The sequence below is a fragment of the Bos javanicus genome, chromosome X, assembly GCF_032452875.1.
Source record: "Bos javanicus breed banteng chromosome X, ARS-OSU_banteng_1.0, whole genome shotgun sequence".
NCBI lineage: Eukaryota > Metazoa > Chordata > Mammalia > Artiodactyla > Bovidae > Bos > Bos javanicus.
Genome location: NC_083897.1, coordinates 105,575,154 through 105,600,594, shown reverse-complemented (window position 1 = coordinate 105,600,594; position 25,441 = coordinate 105,575,154). Strand labels below are relative to the sequence as shown.

The 25,441-nt window shown below is 48.5% G+C and overlaps 1 protein-coding gene across 1 annotated transcript in view; it reads left to right on the top strand.

The window, feature by feature from the left end:
* The first annotated feature begins 4,634 nt into the window (after positions 1 to 4,634).
* The window catches only part of LOC133243474 (uncharacterized), a 30,750-nt gene continuing 9,943 nt past the window's right edge, over positions 4,635 to 25,441 (top strand). Inside the window, exons 1-5 of the mRNA XM_061410419.1 lie at positions 4,635 to 4,877; positions 7,304 to 7,397; positions 10,720 to 10,867; positions 18,619 to 18,702; positions 19,723 to 20,343. The gene's annotated coding sequence lies outside the window, so the exon portion shown is untranslated. The remainder of the gene's footprint in view (positions 4,878 to 7,303; positions 7,398 to 10,719; positions 10,868 to 18,618; positions 18,703 to 19,722; positions 20,344 to 25,441) is intronic.

Sequence of the window (25,441 nt, the reverse complement as noted above, 5' to 3'; positions counted from 1 at the left end):
ATACAGAAGAGTTTTAAACCTGTTTATATTGTTGCGCTGTAGGTTTGGAGGGACAGGAAGGCTCTGGAAGTTCACATAGGCCACTGACATGGACCTGCCCTGGGCTGTTACAGAAATAAAATGGCCACTGGGAATGGCTGTCCTGCCCACTGCCTTTTGGTCAAGCACTTTCTTGACAAGTAGTTGTTGACATCAGCGCCTTTGTGCTTCTCTCTGCAGTGGAGTTCCCTGAATACTGTCTTTCCAGAGACTGGTAGGCAGGTGACACTGCTGTCATGCTGGACGTTTGGTTTTTAACTCCCTTCCTTAGTTCTCTGAAGGGAGCCATGAGATATGTGGCCTATTCCGCCCTTCAGAGGTCTGGAAGGAGGCCTGGAAAGGGGAAGTCAGGTACCATTAGGACGCTTTGATTCTCTATAAAAATTATCTCTGATTTCAATATAAAATATCATTATGATACACTAATTAGGACAAAATGTAAAGAAACTCCTCCTTACCTCCTGGCAACCACCATCCTACTTTCTGTGTCTATGAGTCCGACCGCTCTAGGGACCTCATATAAGTGGAATCATACAATATTTGTCATTTTTGTGTCTGGCTACTGTTTTCCACAGTGGCTGCACCATTTTACATTCCCGCCAGCAGCACACAAGGGATCCAGTTTCTCCACATCCTCATTAATGCTTGCTAGTCTCTGTTTTTTCTGGGTTTTGAAAATAGCCATCCTGATGGGTGTGAAGTGGTCTCTCCTTGTGCTTTTGATTTCTTTACCTAAACTTTTATTTGTTGGGGAAAGAGCTGAGAGTAATGAGGCCTGTACAGGATGCTGACTGTGAGTGGACTCAACCTTGCCTGTCAGAAGCCAATCTTCCCACCTCTGCCAGGTCACCTGTATCCTCCGGGGCCTGTTGTATAAAATATGCATGAAGTGTCAAACTCCCTTCCTCAAGGATTATTGATGCCATCAGTTTACATATAAAAAAGTGCTTCTAGATATTTTGATGCACGCACTTTATCACCTGTTAATTCATTTTCTAAATAGCAAGCAAGTTCAAATCCAGGTGACCCAGCAGCTGGAGTGGGGCGGCCTGGGTCACCCCAGCATAAGAGCACTGGGTGCTGGCTGTGGGGGAGGGAGGAGCACAGAATTGGGAGCCCTCCTTCTTGTTTTTCTTTCTCCCATCTCTGTTCGCAAGATTTTTGTTTTCGCTTGTGCAACACATTCCAGTGTCTGTTGTCAAGCACACATAAGACTTTCCAGGAAAGCCAAAGGCCAAGCCCTGGCTGACTTAGCTGATAAAGATGCAGTGAGCCACTCTCAGATTTGGACAGTTTATTACTTATACAAACAGTAAAAGGGAGATTAATCAGAGGGGCCAGCCCCCTGGGTGTTTGTCTTACCCCCAAAAGGATGACATCAAAACAAAATGGGCTGATGGACCCATTCTAGGCTGGTGGTATAAACATGTAAAACTAGGCAGTTTCGCACAAGCTCTATCGTGAGGGGGGTGGCATGAAAATTTCCCAGCTCATCAGACCCCTGGAGGTGATGAGAAACCATCTCCTGAAAGCCTCCCAGGGGAGATGGGGAGTGTTATTGGCTGAATTATATCCCCCACACCCCAAATTCATATGCTGAAATCCTAACCCTTAGTATCTTTGGAATGTGACTGCATTTGGAGACAGGGCCAGTCAAGATGTAATTACATTAAAATGAGATCATATGGGTGGCCCTCATCCAATCTGATTGGTGTCTTTGTGAGAAGAGGAGATTAGGACACAGAGAGAGAAGGTGATGTAAAGACTCAGGAAGAAGACAGCCATCTATAAACCAAGGGGACAGGCCTGGAACAGATCCTTCCTTCTTGGCCCTCAGAAGGAACCAGCCCTGCCAGCATCTTCATCTTGGACTTCCAGCCTCCAGAACTGCGAGGAATTAAATTTCTGTCATGTAAGCCACCTAGTCTAAGGTGCTGAGTATGACGGTCTCAGCTGACTGATACAGGAGATGAATGGAAGGTGGCCTCCATCTTCTCTTGTTCTGCCAAGATGCAGATTAGCTGCAGTTCAAACCTTGCCTGTGTTGTGGCCCATGTGGATACATGGAAGGTCACTAGGGTGCCATGGTGCAGCTGTTCCTGGGGAACGCCAGCCTGTCACTTGCTTTGTGGATAATGAGATTTTATGCTGGCCGTGGCTTCCAAATCTTTTAATGCACATACATATATATTCGGGCTTCCCAGGTGACACTAGTGGTAAAGAACCTGCCTCCCAGTTCAAGAGAGGTAAGAGATGTGGGTTCAATCCCTGGGTCAGGAAGATCTCCTGGAGAAGGAACTGGCTACCCACTCCAGTATTCTTGCCTGGGAAATCCCATGGACAGAGGAGCCTGGCGGGCTACAGTCCATGGGTCCCAAAGAGTCAGACACGACTGAAGTGACTTAGCACACATGCATATATATATTCACTCGTATTGTTTTAACTTTAATTTTTTTATTAAAAAGGGGGACTGTACCCTACCTATTTTTTCACAAGGTTCTTTTTTCACTTGATGGGCAGTATCACGGGCAGCCTTACTGACCCCATTACAGTAGTGTACTCTTGAGGCCAGCATTTCCACTGCTATCCCCTGGGTCCCCACCTTCTTGCGGGTGGCAGAGGTAACAAATGGTGAACCTGTAAGGAGACCATCGTGTTTTCAACACCAGAGGTCATGGTGGCTTAGTATAGGACAGTGGCGATGAGGGTGGAGAAAAGTAGATGGATTTGAAATATACAAAACATATACAAAATCTCACCTCTTCCTCACCTCCCCTCACTGCATTTCCCTTCCCTGGTTCACATGTGAAAAGTCCTTCCAGATATAATGAGCACACATCTCCACTTATAAAGTTCCATTTTATCTTCTGTTAGCTTAAGTGGAATCACACTATACCCGATTTTTTTTGCAGGATTTTTTTTTCACTTGACAATGAGTGAGCAGCTTTCCACATCAGCATTCACCCAGGAAGCTTGTTCTCTTTTTTATGAGCTACATACTATTCCAAATCACAGGGAAGCTTGACATCATATTTTTTGACCATATCATTATTAGTGAGTGCAAAGGTTGACCACACTATTTTCAATGTTAAACACCTTGGACGTGAAGTCTTGTTCTCTCAGGGGGTTCTGTAAAACAGATTCCTAAAGTGAGTGGTGTCAGGAGGTATTCAGTTGACCCTTGAACAACAGGGGTTTGAAGGTCCACTTACAGGTGGTTTTTTCCATAGTAAATATGACAGTGCTACAGAGATTGGTTGAATCTGTGCGTTTGGAACCGTGAATATGGAGGAAACACATGGATATCTGGAGGGTTGACTATACGTTATACACAGATTCTGCATGGAGGGTCCATGTCCCTAACCCCCATGTTATTCACAGTTGAACCTGTGCCCCCTGCAGTGGAAGCACGGAGTCTTAACCACTGGACAGCCAGACAAGTCCCAGAACTGTGTTTCTATGGGCACCAGAAATCACATACAAGAATGTTCATTAGCAGCACCATTTGCAATAGCTCCAAGTTGGAAACAACCCAAATGGCCTTCATCAATACAACAGAATAATAAAGTTCAGTTTAGCCATGCAATGGAATTCTATGCAACCATGAATGTTCCGCTTCACGGAAATTAGATGGAATTAAAAAATATTTGTGGGGGAGGGATGGACTAGGAGTTTGAGGTTATTACATGCAAACTATTACATATAGAAGGGATGGACAACAAGGTCCTTCTGTGTAGCAAAGGGAACTATACCCAATGTCCTGGGATAAACCATAATGGAAAAGAATATATGTGTGTATAACTGAGTCATTTTGCTGTACAGCAGAAATTAACACAACATTGTAAATCAACTGTGTTCTAGTTGGTTTAAACTAGAATATCTAAAAAATATAAAATTTATTTATATTCAACTAAGCTAAAAAATTAAATAAATATATAATATCTGGTGAAAGAAGCCAGATACTAAAGAATATATACTACATAATTCCATTCATGGAATGTTCAGAAACAGGCAAATCCTTTTCGAAGCTGGGATAGTGGTTATCTTCAGGGAGTTTTACTGACCAAGAGAGGGCTCGGGGGCGGGGGCTTCTGGGTACTGATAACATTCTCTTTTCCCATCTGCACTGGTCACCTGGGTGTGTGCAGTGTCTCAGCCACACACTCAGGATTTGCACCCTTTTCTGGAGGCATGCGCTACTTCAATAAAAATTTACCTACATTTCTTTAAAGGTACATGTATTTAAAATACCGATTGGAACTGCCAAATCTCCCTCCAAAAAGGTTGCACCAATTCCGTGCTCACCAAACACCGTGCACCAGCTCTCCTTTCCCCACTTCCTTGTCAACAGTGATGCTAGACAGCTTTTTGATTGTTTGCTAATTTGATGGCTTTTGAAAAAGGTATCTTCTCATTTTCATTTGCATTTTCCTAATCACCCAGAGGTTGAGTATCTTTCATGTTTATTGGCCATTTGACTTTCTTTCTCTATGAATTACCTGTTTATACTTTCCTCCATTTTCCCATCTAACTGTTGGTGGAGGTTTTATTGATATATAATGGATATTAACTTTTGCTTGGATGTGTTGCAAGCATGCTCTTCTAAAGCACCTTTTCTTTGTTGATTTGTTTACGGCACATCACAGGCATCTGCTGAATTGAAGCGAACAATGTGAATAAGTGAAGCAGGTTCCGAGGCCAGGGCAGGCCAGGGAGCATGTGTGCCTCTGCTGGGAACCAGTGTGCTGGGTCTTCTGATTCTTCAGGAGATGCCGGAAATATGGATTTTTATGGGAAAACTTCCAATTTTAAAATGCTGGCAACTCATTCAAAAAACTGTAAGTAACTAGAGGAGACAGCAGTGTCTGGTGTGGGTTGGATCAGTGGGAGACCAGCTTTCAATCTCTGGTTGACGCTGTACTTCCCTGCAAAGGAGGCTGGTGTTGTCACATCCACCCATCTTTTCCTTTAGGACTTCTGAGTTCTGTGTCACTTTTTTTTTTTTTTTCTATCAGTTTAACACTTTTTTTTTTTTAAACTCTGTAGATGCTTCTCTTTTAAGGATAGAGAAAAGCTTTTCATGCTTTTATTCCAGTTTCCTTAATGAGAAATAAAGGTGAATATCTACATTACTGGACTCAGAGTAGAGGAGGGTCTAACCTTGGGGATGTGGGTGACTGGGCCAAGGAATGGCTAAAACATCAGAATTAGCACTCCTTCCCATTTTCTCATTTAGGGCCAAGGATTGCCCCCTACCCCTCTGCCCCAGGATTTCAAGGGAAGAGAATAAAGAGTTTTATTTCACGATGAAACTGGAGGCCCCTGGGAATACCAAAATTAATACTAATGTATAAATGACTTACTGTAGACCCCTTCCTGGAAGCAAGGGTGTTAAGTCAGAGCGGGGAGAGAGCAGATGGAGGCACTACAAGCCTGAAAGTACAGGAGGACGGAGGAGCTCGTCTTGAGTCCACTCCTTTGTGTCAGGAACTTCACCATTCCCAGTTGTGTCTGGCTTTCCTGGACCCACCCTGCCCCTCGGGGCTCCCACTCTGGCTGGAGATACTGTCATGGTTCTGAACAGAGTTGATGGGAAGCAAAACAAACATCCCCAACCAGTTGGGGGTACTTTAAAGGTCTTTGATGGTATCATCTGGGCATTTCTTACCCATGCTAATTAACAGCTTGCTTTGGCCAAGATAGCACATCAAGAAACTGCTCTGGGGGTAGAAAAGTTTTTTTCTGGTTGCATATTCAGCAGGACCCAGCAAGAGACAGAACAGGGGATTGCCGGCTGAGCACCAACAGGATAGCACATCCCTTTTCTAGCATCAGATGACTGAGGTGCTGGGCTTACCCAGGATAGCGGCGCTGATGGGCGTGTGTTTATTCGCCTAGTGTGTACTAGGAATCATGCTGAGCTCTGTCCATGCACCACCTCACCTCCTGCAGTCCCCGCTCTGCCTGCAAGGGAAGGCTGTTACTGTAAGTGGTGGAGTCCAGTGGGAACCAGGCAACATGCGTGAGCCAGGCATCAGAATTCTGCTTCCAGGCCAGGGCTTCCTGCCCTCCCAGGCCAGGCCAGGGGTGGTTCGCCATTCCAGCAGCTTCTCCAGCCCAGTGTTGCAACGCCTGGGTACCAGGTCTTCAGGCCACAGGAGGACAGGAAGCAATCCTAGGTAGTGACGGACACAGGCTTCAGTCTCACTGACCCCGCCCCTTTCTGCTTAGCCTCAACGGCCCCACCCCCTCTTGCTTGGGGCGTTGGAGGCCTCTTGCTTCCCATCTCTGCCCTGGGTGAAGACTCAGGTGTCCAGAGATACTACTACTACTCTAGGTGTGAACCAATAATTAAGGTGCTGGATGGGAAGAGTTTTGAGGTGTGACTTTTCCAGACCGCGCACATTCATTAAAAAGCAGCACAAATGATATAGTTTCTTTTCTGATTCTCAAAGTGATCGTGTCTTTTGTAGAGAAGCTGAAGCTACAGAAAGATCCAAAGAAGAAAAAAACACTGTATCTTAGCACCAAATCATTGTCAACACTTTCAGATGGTTCCTGCCACTCATTTTTGTATATTTATGAACATATACATATAGATTTTCAAATGTATATAGTTTTGAAACAAAGTTGAGATCATTCTGGCAATATACTTTCAGAACATCTCTTTTCACACCTTGTGTCATGTGTGAACACTTCTGAAAAGGACCCTGTGAAGGCAGAGTGGGTAAGATGGGTGGAATCAAGGAAAGAGAAGAAGGTGCAGGTTTTTTCAGCTGCGGGGTTCCCTACCCACCTCCCCCCACCATCCCACCCCGGCCCAGGACAAGGTTGTTCCTGGACCTCTGGGAGGGAGAGTGAAACCATTAGCTTGGGGTGAGGGCAGGGAAGAATCCCTCTTCGGTGTCACTCATTACCTTATTGGGAGGATGGGAGCCTCCTAGCAGCAGCGGGGGGCGGCACTCTGGTTTGCCCCACCCCCACCCCATTGTGATCTAGGACCCCACAGCTGCCCCCTTCCTGTGGCTTTGTGTGTGTTATGTGTGCGTCAAGGGGGCTGTCTCTCAGAGGGACTAAGGGGTGGCTTCTAGCTTCTTGAGGCTCTCCAGTGCTGGGGGCAGGGCACTCATGGCTGAGGTGCTTCCTGCCTCTTGAGAAACAAACTGCCTTTTGGCTGTGACCATGGTGCCGATGACCCCCATTAGCTGTTTTCCTAGAAGTGAAAATGCATTTGCTCTGAGTTCTGTCATCCCTTGTGACCCAGGACTCTCTGAAGCAACGCCAAGAGCACAGGGCTGGCCACCAAACGGAGCCCTGCTAACCTGCCCTCGAGGGCCCTTGGACTTGATGCCAACCTTGTGAGTACACCCCCCGCCTCCCTCCTCCAACCACCCGCCAAAGTTCTTGAAACGTAGATTTGATGCTTCCCTGGAAGGTGGTTTGTTCACTCATTGGTGCCAGTGAAGGAGGCCCTGCTGGGTCATGGTGATTAGAATGAGAGGGACCCAGGTTAGAGCCCCAGTTCAGACCTTAACTTGCCACCTTGGGCAAGTTACTTAACCCCTGTATGTTCCGGCTCCTTGAATGGAAAATGGGCCTACTTCACAGAGATAGATGCTCCGCAGATCAGTTCAATTCAGTTCAGTCGCTCAGTAGCGTCCAACTCCTTGCAACCCCATGGACCGCAGCACACCAGCCTTCCCTGTCCATCACCAACTTCCGGAGCTTGCTCAAACTCACGTCCGTCAAGTTGGTGATGCCATCCAACCATCTCATTCTCCTTTGTCCCCCTCTCCCCCTGCCTTCAATCTTTCCCATCATCAGGGCCTTTTCTAATGAGTCAGTTCTTTGCTTCATACTGGAGGTTAAGCTTCAGCATCAGTCCTTCCAATGAATATTCAGGATGTTTTAAATTACCTACATTTGGCTTGGTATCTATAAGTGTCTGAATACAGCAGGTACTCAGTAAATGCTCATCATTGTTGTGTCTTAAATTTACTCCTCATAACTTTTGGCAAAGAATGTTATCACCCCATCTTACAGAGGGGGCAGCTGAGGCTCAGAAGGTTAGACAGTATTTCAGTTATTTACTACAATGTAACAACCTCCCAGGGAGAAGGCAATGGCACCCCACTCCAGTACTCTTGCTTGGAAAATCCCATGGACGGAGGAGCCTGGTGGGCTTCAGTCCATGGGGTTGCTGGGAGTCGGACACGACTGAGCGACTTCACTTTCACTTTTCACTTTCATGCATTGGAGAAGGAAATGGCAACCCACTCCAGTGTTCTTGCCTGGAGAATCCCAGGGACGGGGAGCCTGGTGGGCTGCCGTCCATGGGGTCGCACAGAGTCGGACACGACTAAAGTGACTTAGCAGCAGCAGCAGAAACAACCTCTCAAAGCTTAGAGGCTTAAAACAACATGGAATGATAATGAACGAATGATAAATTCTCATGATTCTGTGGATTAATTGGGTGGTTCTCGGGCCCCAGGTGGTGTCATCCGGGGTCTTTCATGTGAATGCAGTCAGTTGGCAGCTAGATTCGGTTGGAAGGCCAAAGAGGGCCTCTCATGTGTGTGAAGTCTTGGTGCTAGCTACTGGCTGGGCTGCCTCAGTTCTCTTCCTCACATTTTCACTAGGCTAGCTTTGGCTTCCCCAAGCATGGCAGTTGACTTCCAGGATGGAGTGTTCGGAAAGGACAAGCCTCAGCATGCAAGCACTTTGCAAACCTCTGCTTTACCTCGTTCTTGTTTATATCCTTATCAGCCAAGGAAAGCCACATGCCCAAACTCAGAGTCAGCGTGGGAGGGGGCAACATGAGGGCACGCACACTGGGAAGCATGGCTAACGGGGATGCCCAAGTAACAAGCTACCAAAAAAGGGGGGGGGCTTGTCTAGGATCCCACGGCTGTTGAATGGTGTGGCTGGGATTTGAACCCAGGTCTGTCTGACTCCAAAATCCATGCTTCTCTCTCAAAGCATGGCTGAGGCTGACTCTATGGCAGGGTGGTGTTTGTGACCATCCCCACCAGAGTCGAGTGGCGATGTGATTTTCCATCTTATCTTCAGCCCACCCCTACCCTAGCACTCCATGATGTCCTTGAACCTCTCCTGCTCACCTGACAAAAGGGAGAAAAGCATCTTTTTTCTGCTGGGCCCCTCTGCTCTTCTCCCTTCTGTGTTAACTACAGAAAACGACACCTACTTCCTTCAGAGTCCCAGCCAGGACAGTGGTGGCCCCGTCACTTGTGGACTCTCCAACCACAGCGGCATCCTGTTTCTGCTGGCCTCGGGGTACACACTCTCCCTGGACCTCTGTTCTATTTTCAGGGTACCCTTACTCGGAAAGCAAGGGTCATGGGAACAAAGACAGAGATAAGCCCAAGTTTATAGCACATTGTTGTCATCCCAGTGGACTTCTAGTCTACCCACCAGCTGGGCCATCTCCTGAGATAGGCCTCCTACTCTCCACCCCTGTCTACACTCAGCTGACGTGAGTTGGCTTCATGGTGATGACTGCAGGAAGCCAGTCTCTCTGGCTCCTGCCTGCCTCTGACTGAGTGAAGCCCTGGTCAGTTTCACCCACTGACGGGACCTGAAGGCCCAGCCCCTAGGTGAGAAGCACCCTTCCATTACGTTGTTACATAATACTGAGCACAGTTTCCTGTGCTATACAGTAGGTCCTTGTTGGTTATCCGTTTTAAATATAGCAGTGTGTACTTGTCTATCCCAAATTCCATAACTATCCCTTCCTTCCGTCCTTCTCCCTGGTAAGCATAAGTTCCTTCTCTAGGCCTGTGAGTCTGTTTCTCTTTTGTAAATAAGTTCGTTTGTATCATTTCTTTTTTAGATTCTGCATATAAAAATATCATAAGATATGTTTCTTTCTCTGTCTGACTTACTTCACTTAGTATAACAATCTTGTCCAGGCAAGAATACTGAAGTGGGTTGCCATTTCTTTCTCCAGGGGATCTTCCGAACCCAGGGATTGAACCTGGGTCTCTATTGTTGTGGGCAGACTCTTTACCGTCTGAGGCACCAGGGAAGCCCATAACATATGTCTCTTTCTGTCTGACTTACTTCACTTAGTATGACAATCTCTTGTCATCATCTCTTGACCAACCTAGACAATGTATTAAAAAGCTGAGGCATCACTTTTGTGACAAGGATGTGTTTGGTCAAAGCTATGGTTTTTCCAGTAGTCATGTACAAATGTGAGAGTTGGACCATAAAAACGGCTGAGCCTGAAGAATCAATGCTTTCGAATTGTGGTTCTGGAGAAGACTCTTAATAGTCCCTTGGACAGTAAGGAGATCAAAGTAGTCATTCCTAAAGGAAATCAGTCCTGAATATTCATTGCAGGGACTGATGCTGAAGCTGAAGCTCCAATACTTTGGCCACCTGATGTGAAGAGCCAACTCGTTGGAAAAGACCCTGATGCTGGGAAAGATTGATGGCAGGAGGAGAAGGGGACGACAGAGGATGAGACAGTTGGATGGCATCATTGACTCAATGGACATGAATTTGAGCAAACACCAGGAGACAGTGAAGGACAGGGAAGCCAGGCATGCTGCAGTCCACGGAGATGCAAAGAGTTGGACATGACTGACTTAGTGACTGAACAGAAACAATCCATGTTGCTGCAAATTGTTTTTAATGTCCAGCTATCATCTCTCGTAGGAGCCTCAGTGCCCTCAGCCTGCATTTGTGGAGTCTGAACTGGGTCCACAGCTGTTCTGCCTCAGTGTGGGGCCAAGGCTAACAAAAAGCAAAGCCTCTGGAAGAAGAGGAAGTGTTCTCTGGATGCTGAATGGGAGACCTTGAGGAGGTATGTGTCTGTGTGGGAGGTCTGTGACTTGCACCCAAGGAAAGGTCATGGTCAATGGGAAAGCCTTTGATGGGAGACAGTCTGAGTTGGAGCCCAAGACTGTCATCACCCAACTACCTGGGATGGATGTGGGACCCTCCCTCTGTCAGACCCAGACAGCTCTCCTGGTGTAAGGCCAACAGACTGATGTCCTGGGACGCAAGCTCCCAGGAAGTGGGCTGCGATGCATGAGAGCTCTAGACTCCCTGGTGTCCTGTGTGGTCTGGCTGGGGAAAGCCAGGGAAAATCTGGCAACTGAGCTATAATGGCCAGAACTCTTGGCTCTGAGCAACAGGAAGCAATTCTGGTTTATTTAAGCAGAAAAGGACTTTATCAGAAGGGTCTTGGTGAGTTCACAAAATAACCAGGCCTGGAGAGCTGGGTTTGGAAAGCAGGCCAAAGGCATCTGCACAGCGGTCAGGGCCACGGCCAAAGTCAGGCCCACCCAGTGACCATCCCATTGCCAAATCCAGGACACCCCGGCTTACACTGCCACCTCTGGACATGGATATGGTACCTGTCATCCCAGGAATGGAATGTCATTGCCATGGTGACTGCCGCTCTCCATCAGAATGGGCTTCTGTCCTCCATGCAGCTGAGCATCACCAGCTCCTGACTCCAAGTCTTTGATGGGGCATCTGATTGGCTGAGCATAAGTCAGGAACCCACACTAACTGCAGTGGTAGCTGGGAAAGTGACTGGATGGCGTTTTTCACTTCTCTGGTGGGAGGCAACTAGCAAGATGGGGAATTTCTCAAACACGGTTGTGGGGGTTGGATGTGGGTCAGCCTTGTACTTCTCACCCGGAAAACTGTAGAACAGATGTCTCCAGGGAATGCTAGAGGATCGTATGTCTCCAGGGACAACTCGGGCTTGTCTTCCCTTCCCCCAGATATTGATGCGGGTTTGTATGTCTGTTTGTGTGTTTAAGGACAGGAACACAATACACAACGTGGCGCCAGGAACCCTGGGTTCGATTCTAAGTCCTTGAGCCTCAGTTTCATGTCACAGCCTGCTGTCCAGCCTTTGAGCATGCAGGAGGTATGTGGTAGCTTCTACTATAGTGTGGGTCATTGGGCTAAAAGATGCTCCTAAGATTGCCAAAGCCCCAGATGGAATGGGGCCATTGGTTCTGTGTATCAGATGAAAGCACAGGTTTTGGAGTCAGAGAGATCGAGGTTTACTAGCAATGTGATCTTGTACATGTTCCTTAACTTCTCTGACCCTTAGTTTCCTTACCTGCAAAATGGAGATGAGGTGGCAGGCACTCAACCTCCATTCCAACCTGGTCCTTTGGCACATTCATGTTTTGCAGCGGTTGAAGGCTAAAAACTACAGTTCCCAGACACCTTTGCAGCTGGGGCTGCCAAGGAGAATCCGATTCCAGCAGTTAGGTGCACTTGTGCGAGGTTAGGAAGGCAGCAGTGAGGAAGAGACCACTTGCCTGCTACTCTGGCTGTTGCTGCTGGAGACAGTGTGTGTATGTGTGTATGTGTGTGAGAGAGAGAGACAACATTCTAGTGTTTGATTAGTCACCAGCTTTGTGGGTATTGAGAAGTGTTGTGGTGGCAGTGGCTTCCTGACCTTGGAAGACAACTACAGCAGTGTCCTCTTGGAAGCAACATCTCTGTGGCTGGCCCCCTCCCTCTCCACCTTCCCGGTGATGGCGGAGATGGCGGCAGTCTTGGCAGCCCAGCTCAGTGGTGTTATGGGCGTCTAGAACCTGCTCCAATGATTTTGTAATCACCTAATTTCCTGTATTAAATCTCTCCTGGCTTAAAATAGCCGGAGAGGTTTTCTGTTTCCTGCAACTGAACCCTAACTGCTATAGGAGTCACACCCCATTGCTCACAGTTTTTAGGATGAGATGAGGTGAGATGGGGGGGGTTGCTACACAGCTTTGTAAACTGTAAAGCCTTTTACATCTGTGAGGTGTTTTTCAAGGAAGGGTACCCCTTTTGTTGGGCTTCCCAGGTGGCTCAGTGGTAAAACAATCTGCCCGTCAATGCAGGAGACGCAGGAGACCTGGGTTCGATCCCTGGGTTGGGAAGATCCCCTGGAGGAGGGAATGGCAACCCACTCCAGTGTTCTTGCCTGGAGAATCCCATGAACAGAGGAGCCTGGTGGGTTATAGTCCATGGGGTTGCCAAGAGTCAGCCATGACTGAGCACGCAAGCACATCCCTTTTGTCAGGGGAGACTAAACATGATAGAAACCCTTGTGACCAGCCACTTGTTTACACGTTCTTTTACCTTGAACTGCTGGGGCAGGACACAGCCTGAAAGAATTTAGGTAATTTGAGTGGGTCACCTGCTTTCAGAGGCTGAAAGGGTTCTGCTGTGGATTCAGGCGAATTCTGCCTCTCTGTCCAAGGTTAGCGCAATGACTTGTGTGCCACGGCAGCTGGGACAGGTGGGAGGTGTCCTGGTGTGAGCCTGAAAATTCAGCTACCACAGGACTCCCCCCTACCCACGCCTGGGATCCCCCACTAACCCACTAGTTTGTGTTAAAGCCCACTTTAATTCCTTACCTCTCCAAGTTGAATCTCTGTATTTACAAAACGTTCCCCTCCCCTCCTATCAGGTCTGAAGGATCTCCCTTTCTGTGGTGAATAACATTCTCATGGTCATGGCATTTGCCCCTATTTCCTGCCACAAAATGAGAACTCTCTGTGGGGTGAGGGGCCAGCCAGGTGACCCTGGGGGCCTTGAAGCTGGGAGGAAGCTGGGCTGGGGCTTCGCTGCCAGAACAATCCAGGCTCCACTCCAGCCCATCAGGGGGCTTGAGGCTGAGTGGGCAAGATAAACCGTTTCAGTGGTTTTTAGGAGCCCTAATCAATCGCAAGGCAGGGCAAAGCCCTCAGGGACAGATAAAGCCAGCCCCGCGCTCCAAGCCCAGTTGGAGCCAACGTTTGTGTGGTTTGAACTTTCGTGTGGTTTGGAAAGTCCGCCCGTCTTTGCTGGAGTGGATTACTCCGTTCCCAAACTGCAATGCAGTGACGCGAATGGCCCTGGACCCCACAAACCAGCCCTGAAATGATGTAGGTAGCTGGTCCTCTGTCCCCGCAGGGTCCTACAGGCTTGGGGAAGAGAGGCTGGGCGTGCTATACCCCTGGTTCTTGCGGTGGCTCGGGGTTTTAGAAACACTCCGTTGCTGGAGGCAGGCGAGACCTTTGCGTCGGGGAGTTGAGCTGCTACAGGTTTGCTTCTCTGCTCCTGCTTCCAAACTAAAAAGCCCACTACTCTGCCCATTTCAGATTCCATCTTCACCGCGGCTGCCTCCAGGACACATAGTCGCCCCGCGTGGGGGAAGCCCAGGACACTAGGGACACCGCCTGGAGCCTGGGCGCATAGCACCCAGTCGGGTTTTTTGTTTTTTTTTTCTTCCTCCTTCCAGCTTGAGGTTTCTTATTTAACCTCTAAGGTGCCAGAAGATCTGGAAGGCTCACAGGCAGGGCTGTAGCCGGCTGGGGAGAGATGAGCACCACAGATACCAGCACCGCCAGTGGGCACTCCATGTGTCAGTGTCTGCAGTGCTTGTGTGCAGCAGAGCAAGGCTGCCGGTGAGGTGGCTGGACGCTGGGCTGGCAGGCACCCATCTGACAATGCCGCGTCCCCTGGGAAGCCAGTGCCGGCCTGTGGGGGCCACAGCAAAATAGAATCAGGAACAGGTGCTGCCTGGGAGGGAAACTCGGGCGCCTGGCAGAGCTCAGCAATGCTCGCACCCTCCAGGGACCTTCCTGCCTCCACAGAAGGTAGGGACAGAGAGAGGCGAGCATGGAGAGAGAGAAAGGGAAGTGGGAAGAAATTGGTCACGGAGGAGGCTATTTTTATTCTTTGCTACAGCTGCACGCATTGCTCTGACCAACTAGGCAGAGAAAAATCAGACTGGTTCCTGCTGAAACGAACGTTAAACTTGGGGTAGGGGGCAGGGAGTGGGAGGTGCACAGGAAAAGGGTGAAGAGGGGAGAAATCCCTGAGGATACAGCACAGTCTCCAGAAAACTTCACTGCACAAAACACCACCCCTACCCCGCCCTCCACCACCCCAGATGCCTCGGCCTTAACCATGGCTGCCAGAAGTGGGCCATCCTGTGCCTTCTGGGTGACACCTTGGGCAAGACCCAGTCAAGATTAGGCATTTGTGCATCACTGTCTTCTGCTGTTGGGCCTCGTAGAGCCTTATCCCTTCCAGCAAGGGGCAAGACTCCTGGGTGGTGTCAGTTACCATGGTCACCCGAGCACCCGGTTGTTGTTCAGTCACTCAGTCGTGTCTGACTCTGCGACCCCATGGAGTGCAGCACGCCAGGCTTCCCTGTCCATTACCATCTCCCAGAGTTTGCTCAAACTCATGTCCACTGAGTCAGTGATGCCATCCAACATCTCATTCTCTGTCATCCCCTTCTCCTGCCCTCAGGCTTTCCCAGCATCAGAGTCTTTTCCAATTGAGTCAGCTCTTCTCATCAGGTGGCCAAAGTATTGGAGCTTCAGCATCCAATCCAGCAAACAATCCTTCCAGTGAATATTCAGCGTTGATTTTCTTTAGGATTGACTGGTTTGATCTTGCTGTCCAAGGGACTCTCAAATTTCCCTTGTGCCCATTTGCAGCCAAACCCACTCTTTAACTCTCAGTATTGGCTGCCACTGATCTGCTTAACTGGCAAATGTCCCAAACAGGAAACTGTTAGGGATCAAGGCCCTAGAGTGAGACTCTTGAGGCCATGATTGTCTAAGTCAGCAGTTCCCAAAGTGTGTTCCAAGGATCTCTGTGGTACCCCAGACGTTTTCAGACTGTCTTTTCTAATTGCAAGCTCCATTTTCTTCATAGACTTCAACCAAAACCACGTATCACAACAGATTGTATACTAAAGCAGCTAGGAGAAAGCAGCTGTCCTCTATGAAGCCAGCTACTAAAGAGGTTTGCAAAAATGTATAACAATGTCACTTTTCTCCCTAATTCTTTCTTTCTTTTTTTTTTTCCAGAAAATACAGTTTTTTTCATTAAATTGTGCTAGTGATGTTAACGTGTATATTAGTTATCTATTGCTGTGTAACAAATAATCCTAAAAACTTAGCAGCTAAAAACAGCACACATTATCTGTCAGTGTCTGTAGGTCAGGAATCTGAGAGCAGCCAGCTTAGCTGGGTGGTTCTGGCTCAGAATCTCTCATGAGGCTATAGTCAAGGCATGGGCCTGGGCTGCAGTCATCTCAAAGCTCAACCAGATGAAGAAACAATCCACCTCTAAGCGCAGTCATGTGGCTGTGGGCAGACCTCAGTTCCTTGCCATGTGGGTCTGTCCTTGTGACATGGCAGCTGGCTTCCCCAAGAACGAGTGAAAGAGAGCACTCAGGACAGAAGCCACAGTCTTTCTATAATCTGATTTTTGAAATAACGTTCCATCACTACTGTCCTGTCCATTAGAAGTGAGTCAGTAAGTCCACCCTACATTCAAGGGGCAAGAAATCCTTAAGGGTGTGGGTGACAAAGCAGAGATTACTGGGTACCATCTCAAAGACTGCATCCCACTCATTTAATAAGTTCATTAATGTTATTTTTATATCAGTTAACCAATATTTAAAACTTTTCTCCATTTTTAATTATTAATATAGGAAATAGTGGTAGATGGGTCAATAGAAACAAACGCTTTCTGGAGTGTTCAATAATAAAAAAGCAAAAGGGTCCTAAGATCTAAACATTTGGAAACTGCTGGTCTAGGTGTTATAGGAGTACATTGGTGACACATGGAGGCTAGTCTACCCACCTGCGCATTCGCCCATCCATCTATGCATTCATCCATCTGACCTTCTGTCCATCCATCCAGCCATCCAGCCATCCTTCTATCTACCCATTTACGCATTCATCCACCCTCATTCTTTCATCTGCCCTTTCATGTATCCATTCTTCTATCCATCCATTCATCCACCCTTGCATCCATGTACCTATTCACCTATCAACCCATACAGTCAAAGATGCTAGGCTGGGCTGGCACTTTAACAAGATTGCTAGTAACTGCCCTATGGAGTTTGTAACATTTTAACTGATGAAGCAATTAACAATAAGATAAATTTAAAAATAATAATTTCAGGTTGTGATCATTTGAACCCCCAAAGCCTGGAGCCCAGGGAAGCAGGTACTCTCAAGTTGGCACCATTTTGGGGGTGACATCATTTGTGGCCAAGACTGAGGTTGGGTAGGTGCAGATTGGAGGGTCCAGGGAGCAAGGAATGTGTGGCAGCTGTGGTCAGATGGCCTGAGGCCCTGGTGAAGCAGAATGCTGTCAGGTTCTTCGTGCCTAGTTAATTGGTGACTGCGGGACTCAGGGTAGAAGACCCTTAAGTGCACAGTTCCAGTTTCTTGGATCAGTTCCCTTCTCCTCAGTGGAGAGTCTCCTTCTCAAGCTGCCTTAACATGCTCTGTCTTTAACTTTGATCCTGGACACTGCCCCGTGGTTTGCAGTGTCCCCTTTGAATCCCCAAGCCAGAGAGTCTCCCATTTGAGAGTCCCCAGGGAAAATGCTGTGATTCATGAGAAGGGCCTCAACCTGTCACCCCCAAATATGTGAAGACTGGCCTCTTTTATCGTCTTGTCACTGACACCTGGGAAGTTTGAGCTGGCAACCATCCGATAGGAGGTAGGGGAAGTCTGGGGCAGAGAGAGGCCAAAAACCCAGGCTGGAAGCATGAGAATACTGGGTTCTGGAACAGGAAAACAGGAGTGGGTGCATAAATTATGGTCATCTCTACTTCAAAGACTGGCTTCACCAGCCCTGCTCTAAGGGGCAGCTAAGGTAGGAGCCTCCTTGCCCCTCTCCCTGAGCCCCTGAAAGCCACTGAGCATTTTAAAGAGGAAATGTGCACCCCCCCCCCCCCACACACAACATGCTTGTACCCTCAAGGAGCAGGGCAGCGTGAATCAGGTACACCTGCTTTCGGTGCTGTTGCTCCAGCCCGGTGGGCTCCAGAGAGACCAGGCCAGGCCTCTCTGGGATGACATATGTCAAGGATGCTTTTTGTGGAGAGGAGGGGTGTCGCTTAAAATGTGGCCTCTCTTTTTCATGATGGCTCCTTGGTGGCTTCAGGCCTCAGGTTTGAACGTGGGGTGTGTCTTAGCAAATTGCTAAAACGATGTAAATTTGTTTGCAAAACTTGTGTGCCAGTCCAGCTCCCTCTTTGGGTCTTGAGCCCTTTTCAAGAGACAATGGGTGTTACCTTTGGTTTCCAGCCTCGTCATGGATAAAATTGGTGAACCAATAATAACCAGCTCAGGTGCCCCTGATATCAGGGATACTGCCCCAGACCAGGAGTATCAGGGCCTCCTGGGAACTTGTTAGGACTGCAAATTTGTGGGGGCTCGCCCCAGACTGACTGAGTCAGGATTTGGGAGAGTGAGGGTGGGGCCTGGGAATCTGTATTTAAACCAGTCCTCCAGGTGGGCTTCCTTGGTGGCTCAGACGGTAAAGAATCTGTGTGCAATGAGGGAGACCTGGGTTCGATCCCTGGGTCGGAAAGATCCCCTGGAGAAGGGAATGACAACCCATTCCAGTAGTCTTGCCTGGAAAATCCCGTGGACAGAGGAGCCTGACGGGCTACATACAGTTCATGGGGTTGCAGAGTCAGGCACGACTGAGTGACTTTCACTTTCCAGGTGATTCTGATGCCCTTTCAGGTTTGAGAGCCACTGTTTTCTGAAGAAAATTATTCTCATTTAACAGACGAAGAAGATGAAGATCAGAGGGGCTAAGTCACTTGCCCAGAACCGTGCAGCCAGCAAGTTGGGTTGCCAGGACTTCAAACAGGTCTTTCATGAGAAGAACTCCAGTTTTTTTCTTTTGTCTCTTCCATTCCCTCCCTCCCTGTGCTCAGTCCTCCATGCTCTGTCCTGGGAGGTTCTCAACTTGGGTTCCCAACTTGGTCGTGTATTGACATCATCTGGGGAGCTTTAAAAAATAATACTGGTGTTAGGCCTCCACCCTAGGAAACGGACTCTGCAGGGTGTGACTTCAGCATCTGTACTTTTTATTCCCTCTTCACAGGCAGCCTTACCGAGATTCCTCTGCCATTCCAAATGTTTCTGATGAATGCATTTGCACTAAGGTGTTAGTTACTGGGTGTGTTACCTTTCTCAGGATATCTGCATTTGAAAAAAGAACCAAGGACGTGAAATAATGAATTGCATAAGCATCCTAGAGAGTGGGAGAGACCAGCTTTTGATCTTCTTTCTCCCACTTGCAGCAGATTTATTGCTCTCACATGTCCTGCTAGGAATCTACCCAGCAGTCTTGGCTGAGATTTCTGAATATGCCTTGTCATTTTGAGAAGACTTTTGGGCTAGAAGAACGCAATGGATCATTTTTGAATGCCCTTAAGCCATCAAGCTTGCCTACAGAGGGCTGAGTTTCCCAAACGAGTAACAGCCAGTCAGTTTCATTCTAACTAGGAAGCAAAACCAAACTTATTCCCCCCAAAATGTTTTGTTTGTTTGTTTTACCATTTAATGATGAATCCTCCCCCACTGGGCCTTTCCAAGTGCCCATTCAAAGAAACCCAGCCACAGAAATGGAGGTGGTATGTCTGTAAGTTAGAGTCCTTGCCCAAACTCCAACTCAGTCAAATTGCAGGAGACCCTTAGTGTGGTTAATTCTAGGACATAACAAGATTTTGATGTTGATGCCCCCTTTTAATTTTTTTAATTACATAAACTTTGTTTTAATTAAAGTATAACTGATGTACGATATTATATTGTTGTAAACCTTTGATTTTTACAAATGAAGAAAAATAGAAGCCACCTTCAAATGATTTTTTTTTTTTTTAAACAGCAGCTACATCTCCAGCCTGCTTCCTGCACCTGGTGGGGGACACAGTGCTTCTCCGCCTTCAGGAAACAGCCCACTTGTCAGCAGCTGGGCTCCCAGGAACAAAGGCCTAGGTTCATTACCACAGTATCGACCCTGACACGTTGCACTCGGGCCACCTCCCCCAGAGTTCCTCAATTCACACCCCAAATGAAGCGTAATTGGACCTGGACATCTTTGAAGTCCCCTGAGCAGCTTGCCAGCATTTTGAAATGTCCTTGATTTGCATGGTGAAAACCTGGCTGGAGGTGACTTTTTTTCTTTTCCCTCATCCCGCAGTTTTCAAGACAGAATGATTTTAAATGACATTCCCCAGCCAGGGGAGAGTTACCATGGAAGAAATAAAAATTCTCAAAGCCCCAAAAAGAAAAGGCAAAAGAAGTCCAAGGTTTTGCTGCATCTCTCACGTGCCCCTTTGCTCGATTTCTGTCCTGTGAGGGCCGCGCCAGGGTTTCCTCTCAACCTTCTTCCCAGACCCCAGACCTGAAGGGCTGACAAGGATCCAGGAAGCTTGGCTGGGAGTTTCTGCAGACCGGCAGGTTGCTGTCAGACCTGAAGCAAGAATGCGAGCCCCACCACAGGCCGGTGAGTTGATGCGGGAGGCTGTGTGTGGATCAGGGATCTGAGTTGATGCGGGAGGCTGTGTGTGGATCAGAGATCGTCTGTCTTCCATTTCAGCCAAGCCAGGGCCACTCTGCGGGGATCACATGCTCTCAGAAATCAGCGCACCCATGCCTATGTGCCCTGTGGGTCTAAAGCTTGGTGATTTCCTGCAGCGCATGGAGGGGTGTGCCTGGTGGAGTCATGCCTGCTGCCTATGCGGGCGTTGGTCGGGCCCTTGAGGAGTTTGGCGGTCTGCTCTGCTCTGGGCTGTGGCCTGCCCCTGGTTTGCAGCCATCCTTCAACGCCTCTGCTTCTGTGAGCTTCCTCAGGGGTAGCCATCCTCTGAAGCAAATGATCCACTTTCCCCTAGAACTTTCTGTGAGAAAGAAGATATTCTCTGTGCCGAGATATGGCTAGTGCAACTGAGGAAGTGAATTTTCAACCTTATGTACTTTAGGGGGAATTTTTTAATGGAAGTACAGTTGATTGACAATATTTCAGGTGTCCAGCAAAGTGATTCATGTCATTTTATTGAAATAGCCACATATGGCTAATGGCAGCTGTATTGGACAGCACAGGGACAGATGACCAAATAGAACCCAGAGTGGATGCCCCAGTTTGGGGGAGGTGTATGGTATTGACTACCCCAGAAAGACCATCAGAAAAATTTTGATTGAGCAAAGCATAATTTATTAGACCTAATTCAGTATGGAAAAGGACCCCTATGACTGAATGCTAGTAATGTCTCCCAGCAGGGACATTGGGGAAGGGTATTGATAGCATTTTAGAGGCCAGACTGGGTGATTTTGAAGTTGGGTCTCTCAAGGCAAGAAACTGACTGGAGTTGGGAGAGTTTATGACAAAGTAGTTTGAGATCAGGGAGCAGAGCAAGGCAGAGGTCTTGTAGTAAGTCTTGATGAACTAGCTGTTGGTCTTGATAACAAGCTATTTTAGTTGCTTCAGTCTTATCTTCCAGAAGCAAGTATTTCTTAGAGCAGAGAGCTGTTATTTATGCTTGTTCTCAGTACGATTTAAACATGGGGATCAGAAAGCATGCCTGGTCCCAGAATTGTTTAACATACAGACAGAGAATAACAAATTACCCCTAAATGTAGTCACTTAAAACAATAAACATTTGTTATCTCACAGTCGCTGAAGATCAGGAATTTGGGAGCAGCTGAACTGGGCGATCCCGGCTTGGGGACTCCCCATGCGGTGGTAGCCAGGATGTCGGCCAGGGTCACCAATAACCATCTGAAAGATTTGCCAGGGCTGGAGGACGCACTTTCAAGGCTACTTTTTTGGTTGGCTGGTGAAATGGGGTTGGCTGTTGGTAGGAGGGCTGTTTCTTGGTGTGTAGACCCTTCTTGTGGGGCTGCTAGAGAATCCTCATGGCGTGGAAGCTCTCTTCCCTAGAACCCACAGTGTCTTTTATGACCTAACCTCAGAAATCTCAATCATTTCTAAGATACCCTATTGGTTAGACCGGGCAGCCTTGTTCAACATAGGAGGTGAACATGCAAGGGAGTTAATATTTGGGGTGAGACTCACAGGGAGAGGGAATGATGTGGTTTCAGTTCTCAGTGGTAAGTGGGGGGAGGGGGCCCTGGTACAAGAGGGTGCTGAGTTTCCTGGGTTTCAGAGCAGAGACACAGCTGCAGCAGGTCTGGCTGGAGCTGTTGGGGAAGGTCAACCCACTGGCTGACCCAGCCTTCCACCCACTTCTGGTATGTTGTTCCAGTTACCATCGCTATGTAACAGATAAGTCCAAAATTTAGTGACTTCAAATAAGCATTTTATTATGCTCATGGACTCTAAGGCTCAGGAATTCAGAGAGGGCACAGTGGGGGATGGCTTGTCTGTTCTCCACAAGGTCAGGCCTCAGCAGGAAGGACTCAAAGCCCAGCCATGAGAGTTGGAGGCTGGAGTCATCTGCAAGTTCCATCATGGACATATTTGGGGCCTGGGCTTGTTGGGGGGAGACTCAAAGGCTTGAATGGTGGATGGAGTGCCCGCAGGTGGCCTCTGTATGTAACTTGGGCTTCCTCACAGCATGGTGGCTTCAGCATGATGGGACTTCTTAGGTGGTGGCTCAGGGCTCCAAGTGTGATTGTTAACTAGCAAATAAGGTAGAAGCTGCGTGAGCTCTTAGGACTCAGCCTTGGAAGTCACCTGGCATCATGTCCATGTCCAGTGGAAGTAGTGATTGAAGCCATCACCAGCCTGCCCAGACTCAAGGGAAGGGGGCATAGACCCAGTTTCTCAATGAGAAAAGTCAGTGTCACATTGTAGAAGAGCACGTGGGATGGGTGGCCTGGTTACAGCCACTCTTGGAAAATGCAGTCTGCTGTGCACATCAGTTTCCCAAGGTGTTTGACTTTGATGAATGGGGGCTGGGGAAGTGTGGGGCCTGGGTACCCCCCCAACCACAGGCATCTTTGTTAGATCGTGCTTGTTCCTTCCTGATCATGGGTCACTGATCCAAGTCTGAGCTGAGTGGGACACATGAGGAAGAAGACATGAGCCCAGGAGAGGGGGTTCTCCACACAGGTCCTTAGAACAGTGCCCCAGACTGTGGGGCCAGAGACAGCCCCACCACATATTGTGTGGCCTTGGATAAGTGGCTTATTTCTGAATTGGCAATAATAAGCCCTGCACTGGGATCACTGTGGGGAGCAGGTTAGAGAAGGTGTGCAGTGCATAGTAGGATGCCTGGCACATAGTGGGTATTCACATAGATGTGAGCTGTTATAATGATAGCTTTCCTGGTGGCTCAGACAGTAAAGAATCCGCCTGCAATTCAGGAGACCCCAGTTCGACCCCTGGGCCAGGAAGATCCCCTGCAGAGGGAATGGCTACCCACCCCAGTATTCTTGCCTGGAGAATTCCATGGACAGAGGAGCCTGGTGGGTTATAATGATATATATTATTATCCCACCTGAGTTCAATCATCTGTGCCACAGTATTAGTTATAGATAGTGAGGTAACAAATCACCCTAAAACTTAGTAGCTTAAAACAACAGAAGTCATTTTTTCCACTCTCTTGGTTTCTCTGGTGCACAAATCAAATCTGAGGCTTGGCTGGATGGTTGTGGCCCAGCATCTCTCTGAAGGTTGCCCTCAGAGGCGGCCAAGGCTGCAGTTGTCTGAAGGCTCCACTGGGGCCACAGCATCCACTTCCAAGGTGGTTCACTCCCTTGCCTGGCGAGCTGGTTCTGGCCGCAGGCTGGGGGCCTCAGTTCTCTTCCACATGTGCCCTCCACAAAGCGTCCTCATGCCATGCTGTCTGACATCCCCTAGGGCGGGTTTCTCCAGGAGGGCAGAATCTGGGTCTGCCTTGGCCTTTGCTATATCTCCAGAGCTTGGCCTGGCTCAGAGCATGCTGGGAGAGTTTGAAAGACTGAGAACTGCCTTAGCTATTCTTCCTTAGACCCTTGACATTTTTCTGCGAGGTCTTTGCATTCCTCTGCCTAGCTCAACAGCAGGCTGAAGGTCTCAGAGAGAATCCCAAGGTTGTGGAAAGAAAAAATGAAGGAGAGACAGCCACCAAGGCTCAGGGCCCAGCTATGCCTCCTTACCAGAAACTGTCCTCCCAGAGCTTGACCTTGGGCTTCTGAGTGCATTCTAAGGGAGTTTACATTCATGGAAACCCAGATAACTGTTCTACTTGGCTGAGAGCTGTGCAAGCCCTGAGAGAAGAAAGTGCATGGGAAGGAGCTCACGTCCCACTGAGAGTAACCAAGGGGTTGGGGGTTCCAGCTGCGCCAAAATGTCAGAGTTGCTGTCTGGCTTAAGTAGCAGATGCAAAGACCCTGAAGTACAGAAGCCGGTTCTGGGGCATCTGAGCAGGAGGGCTGGGCTGTGAGGGCAGGGCCAGAGGAGGCTGGAAGTCAGGGTGAAAGCAGAGCAGTGGGGTAACGGAGGCAGCCACGAGGAAGAACAGGGGTCTGGGGTGGGAACAATGAGGCAGGTAGCCTGCAGGGTTCTGGACAAAAGTCAAGAGGAGGACTTCCCTGGTAGCATAGTGGATAAGAATCCACCTGCCAATGCTGGGAACTCGAGTTCGATCCCTGGTCCAGGAAGATCCCACATGCTGCAGAGCAGCTAAGCCCACGCACCTTAACTGCGGAAGCCTGCATGCTCTAGAGCCCGAGCTCTGCAACAAAAGAAGCCACTGCAGTGAGAATCCCACGTACCACAGCTAGAGTAGCCCCCGCTCACCGCAACTAGAGAAGCCCACGTGCAGCAAGGAAGACTCAGCACAGCCAAAAATAAATAAATAAACAGGTAAATAGGTAAATAAATATTTTAAAAAGTAAATTATTAAAAAAGTCAAGAGGATCTGAACCAAGGCAGCAGCTCTGGGAACAGAATGTAAGGAAAGGGGAGAGGCAGGTTCCAGAGATATTTAGAGGTAAACTTGACCAGATTAGACGGCCAGGTTGGGTTAAAAAGGAGGAGGTGGGGGACAATGCTTGAGTGGTTTTCCCTCTGAATGTTCTTTCCCTTTGATGTTCAGAAGCAGCAGTGCCGTAAGGAGGCTTAAGGTGTTTGCTCAGTGTCCTGGGACCAGAAAGAGAACCCAGCAAGTCTGGGCCATGGTAGGGTGTGACGTCATTCACAAGGGTATGGCTGCAGAGCCCCACTGCGGCTAATCTCCCCTGCGACCTGCCGGCTCCATGTGCGAGCTCCCAAGCGCTCACACATATATCACTATCTCATTTAATTGTCCAGGCAAAAGTGGTTATTCCCATTCTACAGGTGGAGCAACTGAGGCTTCTAGGCTCAGAGAGGTATGATATCTTTTCTAAGGTCAAAGAGATGGCAGAGCCAGGTCTGGACCCCAGCCAAGTCTTCTCTCCAACACACTTCCCTGCTTTCTTTTCTCAGCTCCCTTAACAGCCATTTGTATTGAGTCAAGTTCATGAGGATTTACAGAGTTCCTCCAGGGCCTCTGTGAGGTGGAGAGATCCTGACAGGCTTGCTAGAAGTGGGTGTATGGTATGGTGGGACAGAGAGATCAGAGCCCTCAACCATAAAGGGGTCCCTGAAGGTAGGGTGCTGTGGCTGGGGCCACCTT